The 16,989-nt window shown below is 39.7% G+C and overlaps 1 long non-coding RNA gene across 1 annotated transcript in view; it reads left to right on the forward strand.

The window, feature by feature from the left end:
• The window catches only part of LOC123955110, a 41,081-nt gene extending 24,884 nt beyond the window's left edge, over nt 1–16,197 (forward strand). Inside the window, exons 2-4 of the long non-coding RNA XR_006821213.1 lie at nt 3,122–3,185; nt 12,131–12,251; nt 15,794–16,197. This is a non-coding gene — a long non-coding RNA (uncharacterized LOC123955110). The remainder of the gene's footprint in view (nt 1–3,121; nt 3,186–12,130; nt 12,252–15,793) is intronic.
• The last annotated feature ends 792 nt before the right edge of the window (nt 16,198–16,989 follow it).

Here is a 16,989-nt window from a genome sequence, read left to right on the forward strand (position 1 = left end):
TGTGTGACCATGATCATTTTCAAGTACATAGTATCCCTTGCCCCCCTTTTAAGTCCCAAGCTCTTGTGAGGTTTTCTGTACATTTCTTTATGGAAAGCCAAGATTTACAATGTATCTTCAGATTTTTTTGCATGTAAAATGTGAATCTTTACATTCAATATGCAACTTTTGTTTTAATTAAGGAGATCATATAAATTATCTTCCAAATCACACACTTATAGGAACAGACAGAGTGATATTCATTATTACAAAAGGACAAGGGTGCAAACTCGAAACCATTGGCAAGCTAGGACATGTGATCTCCCTCATGTTAGTGATTCCAACATCCATAATAATAAAAATCTCCTTGTACATTCAGACATTCATCTCTGTCTATGTAGTAGGTATTTGATGGTTTTCTTTTTTATTTTGAAAGGCACTATTAGGGAGTGGAAAGATAAAAAAAGAAATAGAAAAAGATATGGTGTTCCAAGCCTTGTTTCTAACTGTGAAACTTGCAAAAATCATTGTTCTCTCTTGGATTCAGTAATTTTCCCAATTAAAAGACAGGGATGGACTAACTCATCATTAACTTTTCTTCTACCTAAGGTCTAGGATGTATATGCACTCCAAATTTCCATTTAACACGTATGTATTTTTGTGTGTGTATCCATACGTACATGGATACATGTACACATATCCATATGCTTGTATAAAAAACACAGGTCAATTATGAAAAAGACACAAAGTGTCAGTAAATACTAAATAAGAAAATAACCAGACTTCGAGTCTGGAGTATGCCATTGGTAATGTTATCTTTGAAAAGAAAGCAAAAATTGTTTATCTATATTGAAAGTCACACCTAGAGACAATAATGTTATAGCAACTTGGTAGCTCAGTGACAGACAGGAAATGTTTGTTCATGTGTGTTTTTGGCAAGACTCTTCAGCTTGGGATAGTGGTGGTTTTTTTGTTACACAAAGTCTTTTATGTGGCAAAGTCACATTAGACGCTGTCTGGTTGCTCTTGGTTACGAAGGCTTTTCCTATTTGACTCACCTTCAATTTTTAGGCAAATTCTCTGGCTTCCTGCTATTGTCTCTGGGTGTCTGCAAGTCTTGGCTATCTTTTATGTGTCTATTGAAAGGAAAGACTGGGTAGGTGATAAAAGAGCTTTACACGGCCCATGTAACTTCAGAGGTGTGAATTATTAAATACATAAAAGTGGTTGGATAAGAAACAGAAACAGAATTTATCATAAATTCTAGATCCTTATCCAGTTTAATAAATCCCCCCTTTTAAATTATAAGAGATAAGCCTTATCTGCTTTCTGCATATGTCACAGGCACAATCTAGGGCAGTGTTTTGTCTTTCCATATTGCTTTGTCTTACTCTAACATTTCAAAACTTCTTCAAGGAATCTTGCTGAGCCGGGGAGACAAGTGCAAACATGGGTGGTTTCTCCCTTAAGCTATGACCTTTTATTTTATTTTTTTAAATAAGGGTTTTGTCCCCCCCCCCTTTTTTAAGTAATCTCTACACCCAACATGGAGCTTGAACTTAAAACCCCAAGTTCAAGAGTCACATGCTCTGCAGACTGAGCCAGCCAGGTGTCCCTGCTATGACTCTTTGTTGTAAGGTTAAGGCACAAGACTGCTTTTTCATTCAATTTCTGCAATTCATTCCTACCCAACCTGCAGCACAAGGAATAACTTTCTTAAAAAAGAATTTATCAAGCTATGAGATTCACAATGTGCTGAGCATTTTATACAAATAAACTCAATCAATCCTCAATATGATCCATTACACAGATAAAACATTTAGGTTCAGAAAGGTCAATTACTCAACCAAGTCTGCACAGTTAGTAAGTGGCAAAGCCGGGATTCAAACCCAAGCATGTCTGAAATCCAAAACCTGTGCCTTTAACCACTGTAGTGTGTTATCAGTGGGTATTCCATAGGGTAACAACTCTCTTCCTTACATTTGAACAAAGGCTTACATTTTTAAAATTTTTTTTTGATGATTTTATTTATTTGACAGAGACAGAGATCACAAGTAGGCAGAGAGGCAGGCAGAGAGAGAAACAGGCTCTCTGCTGAGCAGAGAGCCCGATGCGGGCTCAATCCCAGGACCCCGAGACCATGACCTGAGCTGAAGGCAGAGGCTTTAACCCACTGAGCCACCCAGGCGCCCCCCAAGGTTTACATTTTAAAAACTCTTCGTTGCACACCCACTTAGCATATTGGTCCTCATGATGCTCTACGAGGGCAGCAAAAAGGGTGTGTGTTAACTTCATTTCATAGATGAGGAATCAGTGCCTGGACAGGGTGATTCAGTGTCCCAAAGCTAGCAAGCCCTTGTGCTAATAAGACTGTACCTGTATCTTTGGGCACCTGTCCTGGTGGCAAAGTCCCTAAAACTAGAGTAATTTCCTCAAAAAAACTAAAAAAAGAAAAAGATAAATAAAGCCTTAAAGAAAGAAAAATTTGAAAGCATACATTAATCAATCTTAAATATGGAACAATTGCCATATTAATCACAAATGCTGGAAGTACCATTTTTTAAAAATATATATTTTATTTATTTGCCAGAGAGGGAGAGGAAGCACAAGCAGGGGGAACGGCAGAGGGAGAAGCAAGCTCCCTGCCGAGCAAGAAACTCAATGCAACGTGGGGCTCAATCCCAGGACCCTGTGACTGTGACTTGAGTCAAAGGCAGATGCTTAAGTGACAGGGCCACCCAGGCAGCCCTGGAGGTACCATTTAACAAATCCTTCGTTCCCCTCTCTTGACTAGTTCACATCCCAGCCAATGGCTGGCCAGTCTGAATTTGTGACAACCCCAGTCATGCTGATTAATATAACCAAATCTCTAGGACTCCCTGTCTTATCATGTCCAGCTTCCATTGAATGGTCTGGTTTTCCTATTCATTCCTAGTGTTAAGTACAGAAACCATTTTTTGTAGGTCTTTCCATCAAGTAGGTGCTCACTAAAAGTTTTTGACAATAAGCAGAGGGTATTTTTGCTAAGACATGTAAAAGAACATAAAGTCCTGAATCATTAACATAGGCCAGCAGCTAAGTATTTTGAGTATGTTAAAATATTTAATCCTAATAGCTATCTTCTTTTTCCCCAATCTGCCAGGTATAACAACTGAAGGACAAAGATTTCAAGCAGTTTGGCAGTAAGAGGCAGAGTAAGAGGCAAGGTGAGAATTTGAACCCAGTTAATGCACTTTAGAAAAATTAAGATTTCTAACTCATCACCACTTAGCAATTCTGTTAGGGGGTATTCTTTAAGTCTCTGATTCATTTCATGAAAATATTAAAAAGACATTCCAATAGTGTTTGCTACTGTACTGATGTACTGGATAAAAACAACAACAACAACAAAAACACTATTAAAGAAAAAAAAAAAAAAGACCTTCAGGTTTTTCTACCAGAATTGAATGGTACCCAATCATTTGGGGATCAGGCCAGAAAAAAAAAAAATGCTTCTTGAACATATTCTCGGCTGACCGTCTGTCAAGAGCCAGCATCAGGCAGGTAGATAACAACACGGGCCTTGGAGCAAGCAAAGCTGGATAGAGACACAGCCCCATTGCTGTTTCTGGCTACAAGCAGACCTTTAGATGAGGATCCGTGTGCCCCTTTGGCATTGTGTCAGACTGACTGTGAAGTTCACGGCCGTTATGCCCAGGCACACAAACTGTAATTTCCTATGTTTGGGACTCATTCTAGGTTACTGAGTCTTCGTTTGCTTCTGTTCTTTTGTCCTGGAAGATTGTACTTTTTAGGGGATGTCACAGCCTTATTTGCCTTGTGGCTTCCGGGTTTGAATGTGTTCAACAGGGAAGTAGCAGTGGTTGGAGCGCACAAGATGGGGAGAGAGGGAAGCGAGGCCTCCCTTCCACAGTCTCCCTGCAGACCAGTGCAAACGCTCGGTGTCATGGAACCCCAATAACCCAGTTCCCCTCCATGTCCTCCACTTCCTTTGAAAGTTCTTGGATGAGAGCAAGGGTGTTCTTAGCCATCTAGACTCCAATATCCATTGATGCAAATACATTCCTAACAAGAGTTGAAATAACAGGTTATATAAAAAAGGGAGAGTGAATGTACATAAGCTTTCTTTTTTACAGGTTTTATTTATTTACTTGAGAGAGAGGGGGCACAAGCTGGGGAGAAAGAAGGGCAGAGGAAGAGGGAGAAGCAGACTTCCCACCAAGCAGGAAGCCTGATGTGGGGCTCAATCCCAGGACCCCAGGACCATGACCCGAGCCAAAAGCCACCCAGGTGCCCCTTACATAAATTTTTATGGTACTTTTTTTCAGTGGTTTATTTAGATAAAATAATACTAACATTAATATTCCCCAGCCTAAGGGATAAAAAAGTTTAAGAGAATGCTGTTTACCACGATGTCATGCCCTTTTCCTAAAATTACAAATTCCTTAAATCCCCTATTTAAATCCATTACCCCATCCTTCAACGAGTGCACAGTTTTGATATCCTTAAGGGGAGGGTGATAGAGGAAGGGAAACTAATATTTTATCATTTCAGTGAATTTACTATGTATGTAATCTTATTACATCCTTCCAGGAACCTCAGAAAAGTCAAATAATGCGCAAGGTTACCAAGCTAGAAATGGCAAAACTGTGATGTGAGCCCAGATGTGTTTCGTGTTAAAGTCCCAGTTTATCCTATTGTACCATGTTGATTCTCACACTTTCTCTTCAGCAGCAGAACAGAGTGAGAATCCATTTTCTTGCTGCGTCTCTAAAGAATGTCAGGAAGAGCCTAGAAAAGAGAAGAATATTGTACTCTTAAATAAATGTCATTCTATTCGATGAGCGTCAGTTATGTGTTGGGCTCCATGTTTGTGGGTCCATCATGAAAAAGATGGAGTGCAATCCCTCAGGCAGCTAGACAACAACATTTTGTATTCAATACAGTCACGCAAGGAAAAAATACAATTCAATATGATAAATGCTTTTATGGAAAGACTTATCAACCAAGTCCAGAGAAAGCTTCCGAGAATAATAATCTAGATGTATGCTAGCAAAAGAAGAAAAGTTGCCACCAAGGAAGTAGATAACATATAGCAATGCTTGAGATGAGTAACTTAGCGTTCAGAAAACTTTGTCTACTGAGCGTCTAATGCACAGCATGGACTATAGTAACTATGGGAGGTAATCGATGCGTTAATGACCTTGATTGTAACAACCATATAACATCATCACACTATACACTTTAAATATATACAACTTTGTCAATTTTCGTTAAAGCCGGAGGAAAATAAAGGACTTTGGAGAGAGTGTCCTTTGTATATTTATAATATATAATGAGTTATGCTCTCTGTGTAGGTAAAATGCCATACACCTGGGACTCACCATGTAGGTGAACACACTGGAGGAACAGAACTAAGTATGATTTCAGGTTTTAGAAGCCCAGCCATTCTCCACGAGGAGATCCTTCACCACCAGCACTAAAAAATTCATTAACAATGAAGAAATGGGCTTCAATAACAATATAAAATGTCAAGTTCAGAAATAAATATTTTTTTCTGACAACTTATTTATTCACACACTCATTCAACAGGTAGTTATTAAGTGTCAGGCACTATTCTGGGTTCTGCCAAAAGTGTGATGAGTAAGTTAGACATGGTCCACACCTCAGACAACTAACAAAGTAAGATAAGTTGATAATAGACAGGATAATATTTTACCAAAAAAAATTTACAGACTTTGCTCCTTAATGTTTATAAAAGTTGTATGGATCCTTATCTCGTTTGGAATGGTTGTCTTAAAATCACTGATAATAGAACTCACCTCTGTGTTGGGTGATTTGAATTTTCTGCCCCATCAGATGTACTCACCTGGAGCAAGCGTCCTTTTTGCCTCATGAAATTGACCAGTATGGATCCCATTAAAGGGCACATGCTTTGGCTTCCTCTTGGCTAAGCTGATGGGAAGCCACAGCAGCATCGTAGGGAAAGGGACCCTTATGATGCGTTGGTCCTCAGTGTAAGGCTGTTGCTCTTCTCAACGTGAATGTATCTACATGACTCCTGTTAAGATCCAGCATCAGCTTCCTTCTCTCTCCATGATGGCTTAGGGGTGATAACAACTCAGCCATTATTTACTAGCTCCAGGTAATTGCACATTTCCATGGGTTTCCCCTATATCCACCTGCATCTTCATAAATAGTCCCTTTGTAAATGACTCATCCTTAAATTTTCCTAATTTGAGTATGTCTTCTATTTCCTGTTGGGAACCTGATTAAAATAACACCTTTGTTGTCTTTGAAGTTTCTACCCTTCCTTTACTTATTCTGCTAACATTGATTGACACCATACCTTCAACCAGGTGTAGAGGAGGACGCACAGATAGAGACAAATAAGGTCTGCCTAAAATAAGCACTGTCACATACTTTTAGTAGGAGATTAATTAATATGTCTGTCAAAATTTAAAATATACTTACCCATTGCCCCAGAAACACCATGCAAAATATTTACCTACGGCATTATTTGTAATAACAAGATATAGAAGTCACTGTTAAGACACATTATGGTACATCCAAACAATGGAATGATATGCATATGTTAAAAAGAATGTAATGGACCTGTATGTGTTAATATTGAAAAGTTTCCAAGATATATTGTGAGAAATCAAAGTACTTGACAGTATGTTATATTATTTGTGAGAAACAAAACACGTAAGAGTAGGTCTACACATAAAACTTGTTTTAGTTTTGGTTTTTGAGTTGGGTTTTGGGGTGGGGATTTTTTGGACTTATAGAAAAAGAAATTTTGAAAGGGATACTTTTGGAAAGCAATGCTAAGGAAGGGAAATTGTTACTTCACAGTTTTTCAGCTTTCGGTATCTATTTTATCTTTTAAAAACTATGTGCTTGAATTAATTTTATTAAACAACATAAAAATAGGAATAAAGATGAAATCTCAGCCCCCTATCTTATTAATTAATTAATTAATATAGTAGTTCTGACTCCCAAAACAGTAGTAATTCAGAGGAAATAAAGTCCCTAAAACAAATTTACAAGAAACAACATCAGGACATTAAACAATATGACTTGTAAAACCTAAAATGAGAGCATATTACTTTATGTATTTCTCATGAAAACCTATTGAAACTGACTTCAAAGGCTGAACCACATGTCTTTGAGAGCCACCAGGGGCCTGTTAGCATAACCTCTGCTTGTTTTCTCTCTTATTACTTTTGCAATACAGTTATAACTGGAAGTCCCCAAACCTTGTAATTGTCAACTAACTTTTGGAAAATGCGAATGGTTGACCAAGAATTTAAAGGGAAGGCCCCTCCTACCTTCTCTGAACTTTGTGGTGGTCTTCAGATGCAAAATGACCTACCTCGACCAATCCTCAAAGATGAGCCAAAGAAGAAAATAATTGTCTTTTCAGGAAAGTTTTCTTTGTGGACAGCAAAGGTCTCTGGGAAGGAATCTGTATAATATGACCTCTTTTTCCCAGAACGTATTGGTATTCAGCCAAGATTTTTCACTGAAAATTAACATCCTTGTATACACAGATAGGTTTGATATCAGAGCTCAGCTGGCTCAGCCCATTTTTGCACAAAGTATATTAATATTCTTTCTATGCCTCAGACACTCTTATTAACCCAGCACAATTTCTCTTCTTTCTGTGTCTGCTTTTCACCGATACTCACAACCAACCACAGAGAGCAGGTATTCCTGAAAGGACACGAAATAATAGCTAATGCACATACAGAGCTATTTTGAGCTCTAATTGCTGTCAAGAAGAATTCAGATCTTAAGCATTGTAATTTCTGATGGAAACTTCCATGCATGCAAGCATATTGTGTTAATTATTTTCTATTCTGTTTGTTTATTGATGCAGCATCTGTTGGCTATTGTTACTCATGTGTGCTATAAAAAGACTCAATATGCTAGATGGAAGAACGTCTCGTAGATGGTCACGCCCAATGGATAGGGCATACTATGCTGTTAGCATTACTTCTGTTAACTCAGAATACTCGTCCGCTCCTTTTAAACAATGTGATTAGTTCTCATCTATTGAACTTCAGCCAGGCACTGGTCCTAGTACTTTACATGTATTATTGCATTTAAAGTTCATGACAACCTTTGAAAGAAGGATGTTGATTCAGTTTTACAGATGAAAATTGGAGGTTCAGGAATATTATCTGGAATCGCAGTTAATAAGTATTGTGACTTGAGTGTCTATGTATTTTCTTCTCAACCCCAAGAGTAGGACTAACATCACAGAATTTTAAATGTCCAAGGTGGCCATTTTGTTTTATCTCCTAAGGGAAGGAATTACCAAAAAACCCCAATAACTTCCCTAAAGCCACAATGAAAGAGCAGTTCAAAGCTCGATGTAAAAGACTGAAGTTAGAAACAGCATATCTTCACCTTTCACTTTGCTGCCCCCAACTGCAGCTTGAAAAGACCCTTTCTGTGGATTTTCCTGGAAATGTTTATACTCTCCAAATCTCTACTTAGAAGTAGAATATCTCTACCATATTTGGGCAATATAACCACAAGGTAAAAGAAAGATGACAAAATTCAAGAGAACTGAACACAAAAAGTCCCTTTCTGTATCGTTTTAAAACATAGACAGTGATGGAGATCTTTGTTTATGTGAGAACAAGATTTTTCTCCTCTGGAGAAATTGTTGTCACTCCTTTTCCTATAAAGCAAAGGGCAACAAGCCAAATAATTCCTTAGGTTGAGTACAAAACCGTAGCCAGAAGAAATGTGGAGGGGCTTTCATAAATGTCTGAATTAAACCAGTGATCTCGTTTATTGGACAATGTTCTGCCTTCCTTTCAGTGACAGGCTTGTCTCGTTGGCTTATGGTATGGACTGTTCACCATATCCCTGAGAGTTCAGAGTCACTCTCAGAATGAACATTCTATTGTGCACATCAAAATCACAGAATGCCAACACTTGAAAGGGCTACAGAGGTCTTGATTCCAACATTTTCAAATCTCCTTGCCCAAGTAACTCATCCTTTGACTTATATTTTACATATGAAGAAGGGTGATATGACTGTGTTTTGCCAATAAATGGTGATACTAGGACCCTAAACCAGGTTTCTGAATCCCCACTCCTTTGCTCATACCACAACAGCAGACGACCTCACTTTGAATCCTGGCCAACTTTCTAAAGGTGGGTGATCAAACTCTCTAAGCCTCAAATTTCCCCATCTGTAAAATGGGAAGAATACTGGTACTTGCCTCATAGGTTTATTGTGAGGCTTAAATGAAATGATGCCTGTGAAAAGCTTGACACAAAGCTAGATACACAGTAAGTGCCAATTTGACGTCAATTATTATTATTGTTGTTGTTATTATCATTATTATTATTAATGCAATGCTTTCTAAATCAAAGTCTTATTCTCCAAGATATGGCACATATGGGCTTTAAAAATTGCATTTACTTTCTATAAGTGCTCAATTTTCATTGCAAGTGAATTAAGGTCAATTATAACATAATAGAATTCTATATATAATTCTTCCTCTTGTTTGCTCTTCTTATGAATTAATATGTAACGTGGTCAGGGAAAGAATTCTAGATAACCAGAAAAAGTGTTGGCGGTAGGTCGCAGGGGAGTGGGAAGGCACTCTGAGACTGTTCTAGCCCATCCCCTGACTTACCATCTGTTTCAATCGTATGCTCCATGTCAATCATCGGCATCTCTATTTGCTAATTTATTTACTTACATCGGAAATATGGCAATCTTCTTTGACTCATACTTTCTCTCTTCTTTCCCAACACTTCTAGTTAATCAGTGACTTAGTCCTGTAAGTTTTATCACTGTACTCTGTGTCCGATCTATCCCTTATGTTCATTCCCACCATGATAAATGCCAACCCTCATCACCTGTCATTTTATTATCCAAGAATCTCTGTAGCTCTCCCTACCCCCACCCCATTTTCCACACTGCATCTGGAGAACCTTTCTAAAACAAAAAATAAGATTGTGTCACTATCTTGTCAAAAATCACCCAGGGGTCCCTACTTCCCACAGAAAAAGTCTAAACTGTTCAGCAAGATATTCAAGACAAAAGCCTTCTCCAGTCTCAGCTCCCACCAATACTTACCCCAGCTTGTATGTCCTGGACATACTGAGATGATTGCAGTTTGCCAAACAGGCCAAATTCCTGGACTTTATTCCTTCTAACTAAAATGCTTTTCTCATGATAATATCTTATTTAATGATTGACTCCTATTTGTCCTTCATAGTTCAGCTCAGGTTCTGTCTCTCCGTAGACAGCCTCCTCTAACAGCACCCTGTCCTCACTCCCCTTGTCTGCTTGTCTTGAATTTTACATACCTCTATTATCACACCGTATGGGAAATTTTTACTTTTCTCTCTCCTTCATTAATTGGAACTTTCTTGGCTGGAGAGTTGAAATTTTCTTCTTGGAAGCCTCATGTCTATCCAGATAGCTGGCAAAGAGTAGGTACTCGAAAGATTTCTTTTTTTAAAAAAAAGATTTAATTTATTTATTTGACAGACAGAGATCACAAGCAGGCAGAGAGGCAGGCAGAGAGAGAGGAGAAAGCAGGCTCCCTGCTGAGCAGAGAGCCTGATGTGGGGCTCGATCCCAGGATCCTGGGATCATGACCTGAGCCGAAGGCAGAGGCTTTAACCCACTGAGCCACCCTGGCGCCCCTCAAAAGATTTCTTTTAATGCATAAGAACCTTCCACTCTTGCAACTGATAATCATTTGTTGCAACATGACATTTCATTTGCCCTACAATTTTCAGAGATGGAACTTTAAAGGAAGTTCCATGTGTCCTTGGTTGTGAAGTGGGTTCTCACAACCGTTAAACAGGGTGTGCACAACCACAACTCCAAAGACCTTTAATCTGGCCTGGCACCACCCTACATCTTTCTTTTCAAAGATTATGTTGGACCTTTACATATGGTTTCTGTAGGAGATGATTAGAGCCCGACATGATGTGATGCTCTCTCAACTTCCGTTTCTCCATCCTAGAGTCATCAGTGGAATTTTGAAATCTCCATGTAAAATACAGGATGAATCATTATAAATACTTTGCCACATAACTCAGAATTGTAGGTGAGATATAGGGTAATAGTTGCTTTTAATATGAAATGTGGTCAGTTCTACAGGCAAGAATTTACATGTTCATAGCTTTATGGAAATTTATTGGTGGATAAGACCACCTGTTCTCAAAGTCTTCAAAATACTACATAATAATAATTAATGTTTTTTTTTGCCAATTATCATTCCAAGTATCATTCTCATTACATGTATTAAGTCATTTCACCCTCCTGACAACATCAGTGAAGTGACCACCCTTATTATCTCTATCTTAGTGATGGGAATTGAGGGACACAGATGATAAGTAATCTGTTTATGTTCACATGATTAGTCAGAGTGGAACCAGGATTCAAACTCCAGAGCTAACCACTGGAAAGTTCTGACACGCTTTATATTTTAAAACTGTATTTTCTTATTTAGAAACATTTAACTTGCCTTATAAATATTAAATTATTAGTGCTATGTTAAAAATAAGAAACTGCCTATGCTTTAAAAATACATTTTATTGCAGTGAAGACATGATGTCCAATAACTGCATATCTGATATTCTTCAAAGTCTTGTTCCATAATTACAGTATTTCCATAGTATCAGACTATGGATCTTCAAGCCTTTTTGTGTGGTCATAGTCATTGTCCGCTCTGGGGATAAGGAGTTAAATATGTGGCTCCAAGCCACCAGTCATCGGAATGGGGTCTGCAGTGCATGCAGGGAGAGGTTAAAGACGTATGAATGGGGATATATTCCTACTCTACCCCTATTTCTGCAAACTATTCCTATAGAGAAGAGAATAATTTAGAATTCCTTCAGGCACAGTAGTGGTAGGCCTCCTGGAGAAACTCTACTGCTGGCTATGAAGTTACATAGGTTTGTATAGAGCTGAAGGGCCGATAAAGCTTTCTCATTCATCATCAAGGATGCTTAGTTAGAGGAGTGTGAACAAAATTAGCCTCAAATTCATTCTTCGTCCTTGGTTGCAATTCACTTAAGTAGAACTATTTATTTTCTTCAACCGGATTTAAAGTACTTGGAATTAGGGAACTTGCCTCTATTTCTTTTCTCTTGCTTTCAGGACATGGTACAATGTGAAGCTTAGTGAGTGGGACTTAGGTGAGATACGTCCCTTTGTGAGCCAAAATTTCTCCACCTGAAAGAGTCATAGAGAAGATGGTTTCTAAATTGCTCCTTTACATGTAAGTATTATTTTTTCTTGTGCAATCAGAGTCCTTATTGTCCTTACACTTAGGGTGCCTACTGTTTATTAGCCTAATACCATAATACTCATTCCTTGGAAGACAAAGAAATAGTGAATGATCGTCAGATTCTGAGGCCGAAGACTTGACTGTCCAGATTTCTGGTGGCCTCCCAGATGATCTTTCTAGCTCCATTTTGGGCCTTTTTCATCCAACCTCCATACAGAAGTCAGATTTGTCTTCATAAAACAGAAATATGATGCGTTTGTTCCCTTGTTTCATCCTACAATGTACCCTTGCATAAAGCCCAAAGACTTAATTAGGACCACAAAGCTCCTTAGGAACTCTGTGCTCTGCATGGCTGTACTACATACTCTTCCCTCCCCGGCTACCTCAGACGAGTTCGGTGGTCTGTTATGTGGTAGTGTCATGTATATCTGCTGTGAGAGGTCTTACACGTTGACCATGACTTGCTGCTGTAACAGCCGTACCCCCAGCTAGACTGCAGGCTTCATGAGGGCAGGAGCCATATTGGTCTTTGTTCATCTTCTAATGACTTGCATCAAGTACGGTTCATATTTAGCAGATGCTCAACAAATCATTGCTGAATGAATGAATGAACAAATACCGTACTACCATTAACTAGCCAGGATGATTTTTATTCCCATAAGCAGGGGAAAATAATGCTTATCTACCTGAGATGACACAACCACATATGAGTTAACCTTTGAAGCAGCTCTCACTTTTTCAAAAGGGAGACTAGGAAGCATTCTCATTTTAAAATAGAATAATAACTCCTAAGTTTCTGTGTCATACACTTGACATTTTACTTTTTTTCCCCAGAAGTCTGTCCTTTATACTACTGTGCAATTTCAATATGATATATGATACATATCAAACCTTTCCTTAGCCATGTGTCCAGCAATTATTCACTTGATATGCCAGACATTCTCTTAGATGTCAAAGAAATCAAGATGTAGAAGGTAAGGCTTCTTCTGTTGAAGGGCTTATAATAAATAAAGAAGACAGGCAGATAAACACAATATATTCATAGCTACTAAGTACGGAGTACACACTTTGTACATTTGGTATGTATTTTGGTATATATTTTCTCACTTAACCCTTACATGTACCTTCCCAGGATAAATTGAGAAAACCAAGGGCACTGTTGGTCAAAGGCTAATCCACTAAGAGCTGAGTTAGGGTTTAAATCTAGGACTATCCAATTCCAGAGCTCACCATATCACATTATGATACAATATGGTAAGTGCTTTAAATCCAGACCTGAACAGAAGAGGCAGGGTCATAGAGAGGAGATGGGAATTTTCCCACAGGCAGAGGAAGGAAGGTCTTTGTGTATCTGTGCACTCGTATATACAAGTTGGAGAAGGCTTCATAAAAGAAAGGATATTTTAGCTATGGTGAGAAGTTAAACTCAGAAAAAAAAAATTGTTAAGGTCCCAGAGCAATGCCAGAGCTTCATAAGGCAAGTTAAAAGTAATTAGCTGTTGCTGGAGAATTCGCTACGTACAAGGGAGTGGCAAGAATTGGAATGACTGTCTCTCTGCTAAGAAACTTGTACTTTGTCTTACTGATAATGGTATTTTAAGTAGGAACAGGAGGGTTGGATTTCGATTTGTGTAAAAGATCATTAGCTATCTACAAAGTATTATTTGGAAGAGAGAAAGACTGGAAACAAAGACATGGTCCAAATAACAGCAAATAAGGATTTGAACTAGGGAAGTATTGTGGGAGCTGGAGAAGAGGTCACTAATAAGAAAAATGTTTAAAAGAAAGAATCAGTAGTGGCGCTGGAGTGGTTCAGTCGGTTAAGTGTCTGCCTTCAGCTCAGGTCATGATCACAGGATCCTGGGATTGAGCCCCACATCATGCTCCCTGTTCAGCAGGAGAGCTTGCTTCTCTCTCTCCCTCTGCCCCACCCCCACCTCGCTCTCCCCCCCCCCATAAATAAAATCTTAACAAAAAGAAGAATCAACAGAATTTATGAATTGAATGTGGGCAGGGGTCTAGGATGAGTCCAAGGCTATAGTTTGGCGATCTGTTGAATTCAGCCCTCTAATACGTGTTGTCTTGAGTGGCTGAGAATAAAGCAGTAACTAATTTTATTGGACACTAGTTTATGTCAGATACAATTTGAAGCAATCACAACAAACCCATGTGTTATGTAATATCATTATCCCTATTTTGTTTTGTTTTGTTTTTAAAGATTTTATTTATTCGTTTGACAGACAGAGATCACAAGTAGGCAGAGAGGCAGGCAGAGAGAGAAGAGGAGTCAGGCTCCCCACTGAGCAGAGAGCCCGACGTGGGGCCTGATCCCAGGACCCTGGGATCATGACCCAAGCCGAAGGCAGAGACTTTAACCCACTGAGCCACCCAGGAGGCCCTGTTTTGTTTTGTTTTAAGATTTCTATTTATTTATTTGGAAGTCAGGGAGAGAGACACAGGGAGAAGGACAGAGCAAGAGCAAGGGGGTAAGAGGCAGAGGGAGAGGGACACACAGACTCCTCCCTGAGCAAGAAGCCTGATATGGGACACTCCATCCCAGAACCCTGGGGTCATGATCTGAGCGGGAGGCAGACACTTCACCGACTGAGCTACCCAGGTGCTTCTCATCATTCCTGTCTTGTAGCCACGCAAGTGAGGCACAGAAAGATGACTTCGAAGGCTATAGAGCAATGGTGATGGGGACTCTGAGGCTCTGCCCGGGTTCCCTTTAGAACCAGGGCAAATCTCCATAATGGCAAGCAGTGTTGCTGACAGCCCTCGGCTCCCAGCCCCATTGGTAGGAGAGCTGCATTGCCCAAAGTCATAAAGCCCCTTCCGGGGGGCAGCCTACGACCAGTAATTGGCAAATTCCAGGGGTACAAAGGCAAAGGCTTTTCTCCCCAGGCTCAGATACTTCTGAAAGCTTATTTCAGCTTCAGATCCCCGTGTGATTACCTTTGACGACAGAGCGCACACAGCAGACTTTTCTTGTTGCCCACTCTTGCTTCCTGCCCATGGTGTTGGTCTCAAGGGCACTCCTTAATAAACATCCTACTAACTGATCATTTCAGAATCTGCTCTCTGAGGACTCCCTTCTGAACAGCCACCAAGTGGCAGAGCTAGGAATTGAACTCCAGTAGATTCCTCCCAGTAGCCATGGTTTTAAATGCTTTTCTATACAGTTTCACAAAGGCAAAGGCTCTAGGGCAATACCCGGTACAGCAAAAACGATCCATAAATGGACAAATGATGACTTCTTCTTTTTGTATTAGTTCATGATGCAGGATAGTCATTCAATAAAAATTTACTTGAAATGAAAAGGAGAGAACTGAGGAGATATTAAAGCAGGCACTGTCAAAATCAAATAAGGAGAATATTTAAAGAAGGAACTAGTCAAACACATCAAATACTGAGGGCAGATTAAATGGGATAAGGGCGAAAAATTGTCCAATGGCTTTGGCAATGGAAGTTTGGGCAATCTGACTGTTGTTGGCGTGACATAATGCAGGCATCCCCATATTGCTATATTCCAGAGAGAACAGAGGGGAGATGTAAAGATGATTGATGGTAAACTCTGCTGTCAAGGAGCCCAGCTTTCAAGGGAGCCAGAACAGAGTCTTGCTGTTTTCTAACATTGCCCACTGTCAAGGATGAGTGGGGTCCATGTCTGCTGCATATGAACAGGGAATCCAGAGTAATGAGGTTTGCAATAATCTTGAGCAAACATCCAAGACTCCGGGAACACCCATTCACATCACGTCCTCTCCTTTCTCAAGAACTGGAGGTTCCCAAAAGTGAATTCTCAAATCCCACACTGTGATGTGGTCAAGCCGCGTGCTTAGTCACTTCATGCTGGGTGTCCACACTGCTGATTTTTTGGAAGCCAGAGTTCTCCTTAAGGTCTTGCCCTGCCATTACACGATGAGGAATGCCAAGAGCTGTTTCAGGTAAGAAGTTCCTGACCTAAGGCCACAGGGGTGGGTGGCCTGGGGGAATTAACCACAGAAAGTGTTTCCCACGAACCCACAGAGCACAGGATCCATGTCTGAAATGCCTGTGTCTCTCAGCTAGTTTCTCCTCAGCAGGGTGCAGAACCAAGCATTATGTAATGGAGGCAATAGCAGCTAAGAGTTTTAAAAAATAATCTCTGTGGTAAATTTAAAAGCGAATGTTGAGGACTGGAACATTTCAGATTTTCCACTCTGTGGACCGAATTGCCAACTCACTTTCTCTCCATTTAGCTTTGGAAAGCAGAGATCAAATGCATGACCTTGCAGTCAATTTCCACATTCTGGAAGGAATAGACTCTGTCGATTTGAGCTGGGGACCGCATTCTGAAAAATGGCAGATGCCATAGTGTGTTACTGCAGTCGTGTAGATATCTTACAGGAAATGGGATCTTCTTGTTAGTTATGATAATCCATGCAAATAGCAGGCATGACTTTTATTCCACAAAACTTGGAAGCAAGGAATGTCATCTTACTTTAGTTTAGGAAATGGGATGGTCTGTTCTGAGCCTCCATGTTTCCGGCAAAATTGAACAACTGGATCCAGGCTTCCATATGACACCTTCTCCTCAATGTCATATCACAAGAGTTGAGGCTTCATGCCATCTAGAACATTCAGTGAAGGACGCTCTACCCACCATTCCTAAGGCAGGGGGCCACACATCATCACAGACGTGTGTGCATTCAGTGTGTGTGCACACTCACACACACGTGCGTGTGTG

Source organism: Meles meles, chromosome 1, assembly GCF_922984935.1.
Source record: "Meles meles chromosome 1, mMelMel3.1 paternal haplotype, whole genome shotgun sequence".
NCBI classification, from domain to species: Eukaryota; Metazoa; Chordata; class Mammalia; order Carnivora; family Mustelidae; genus Meles; species Meles meles.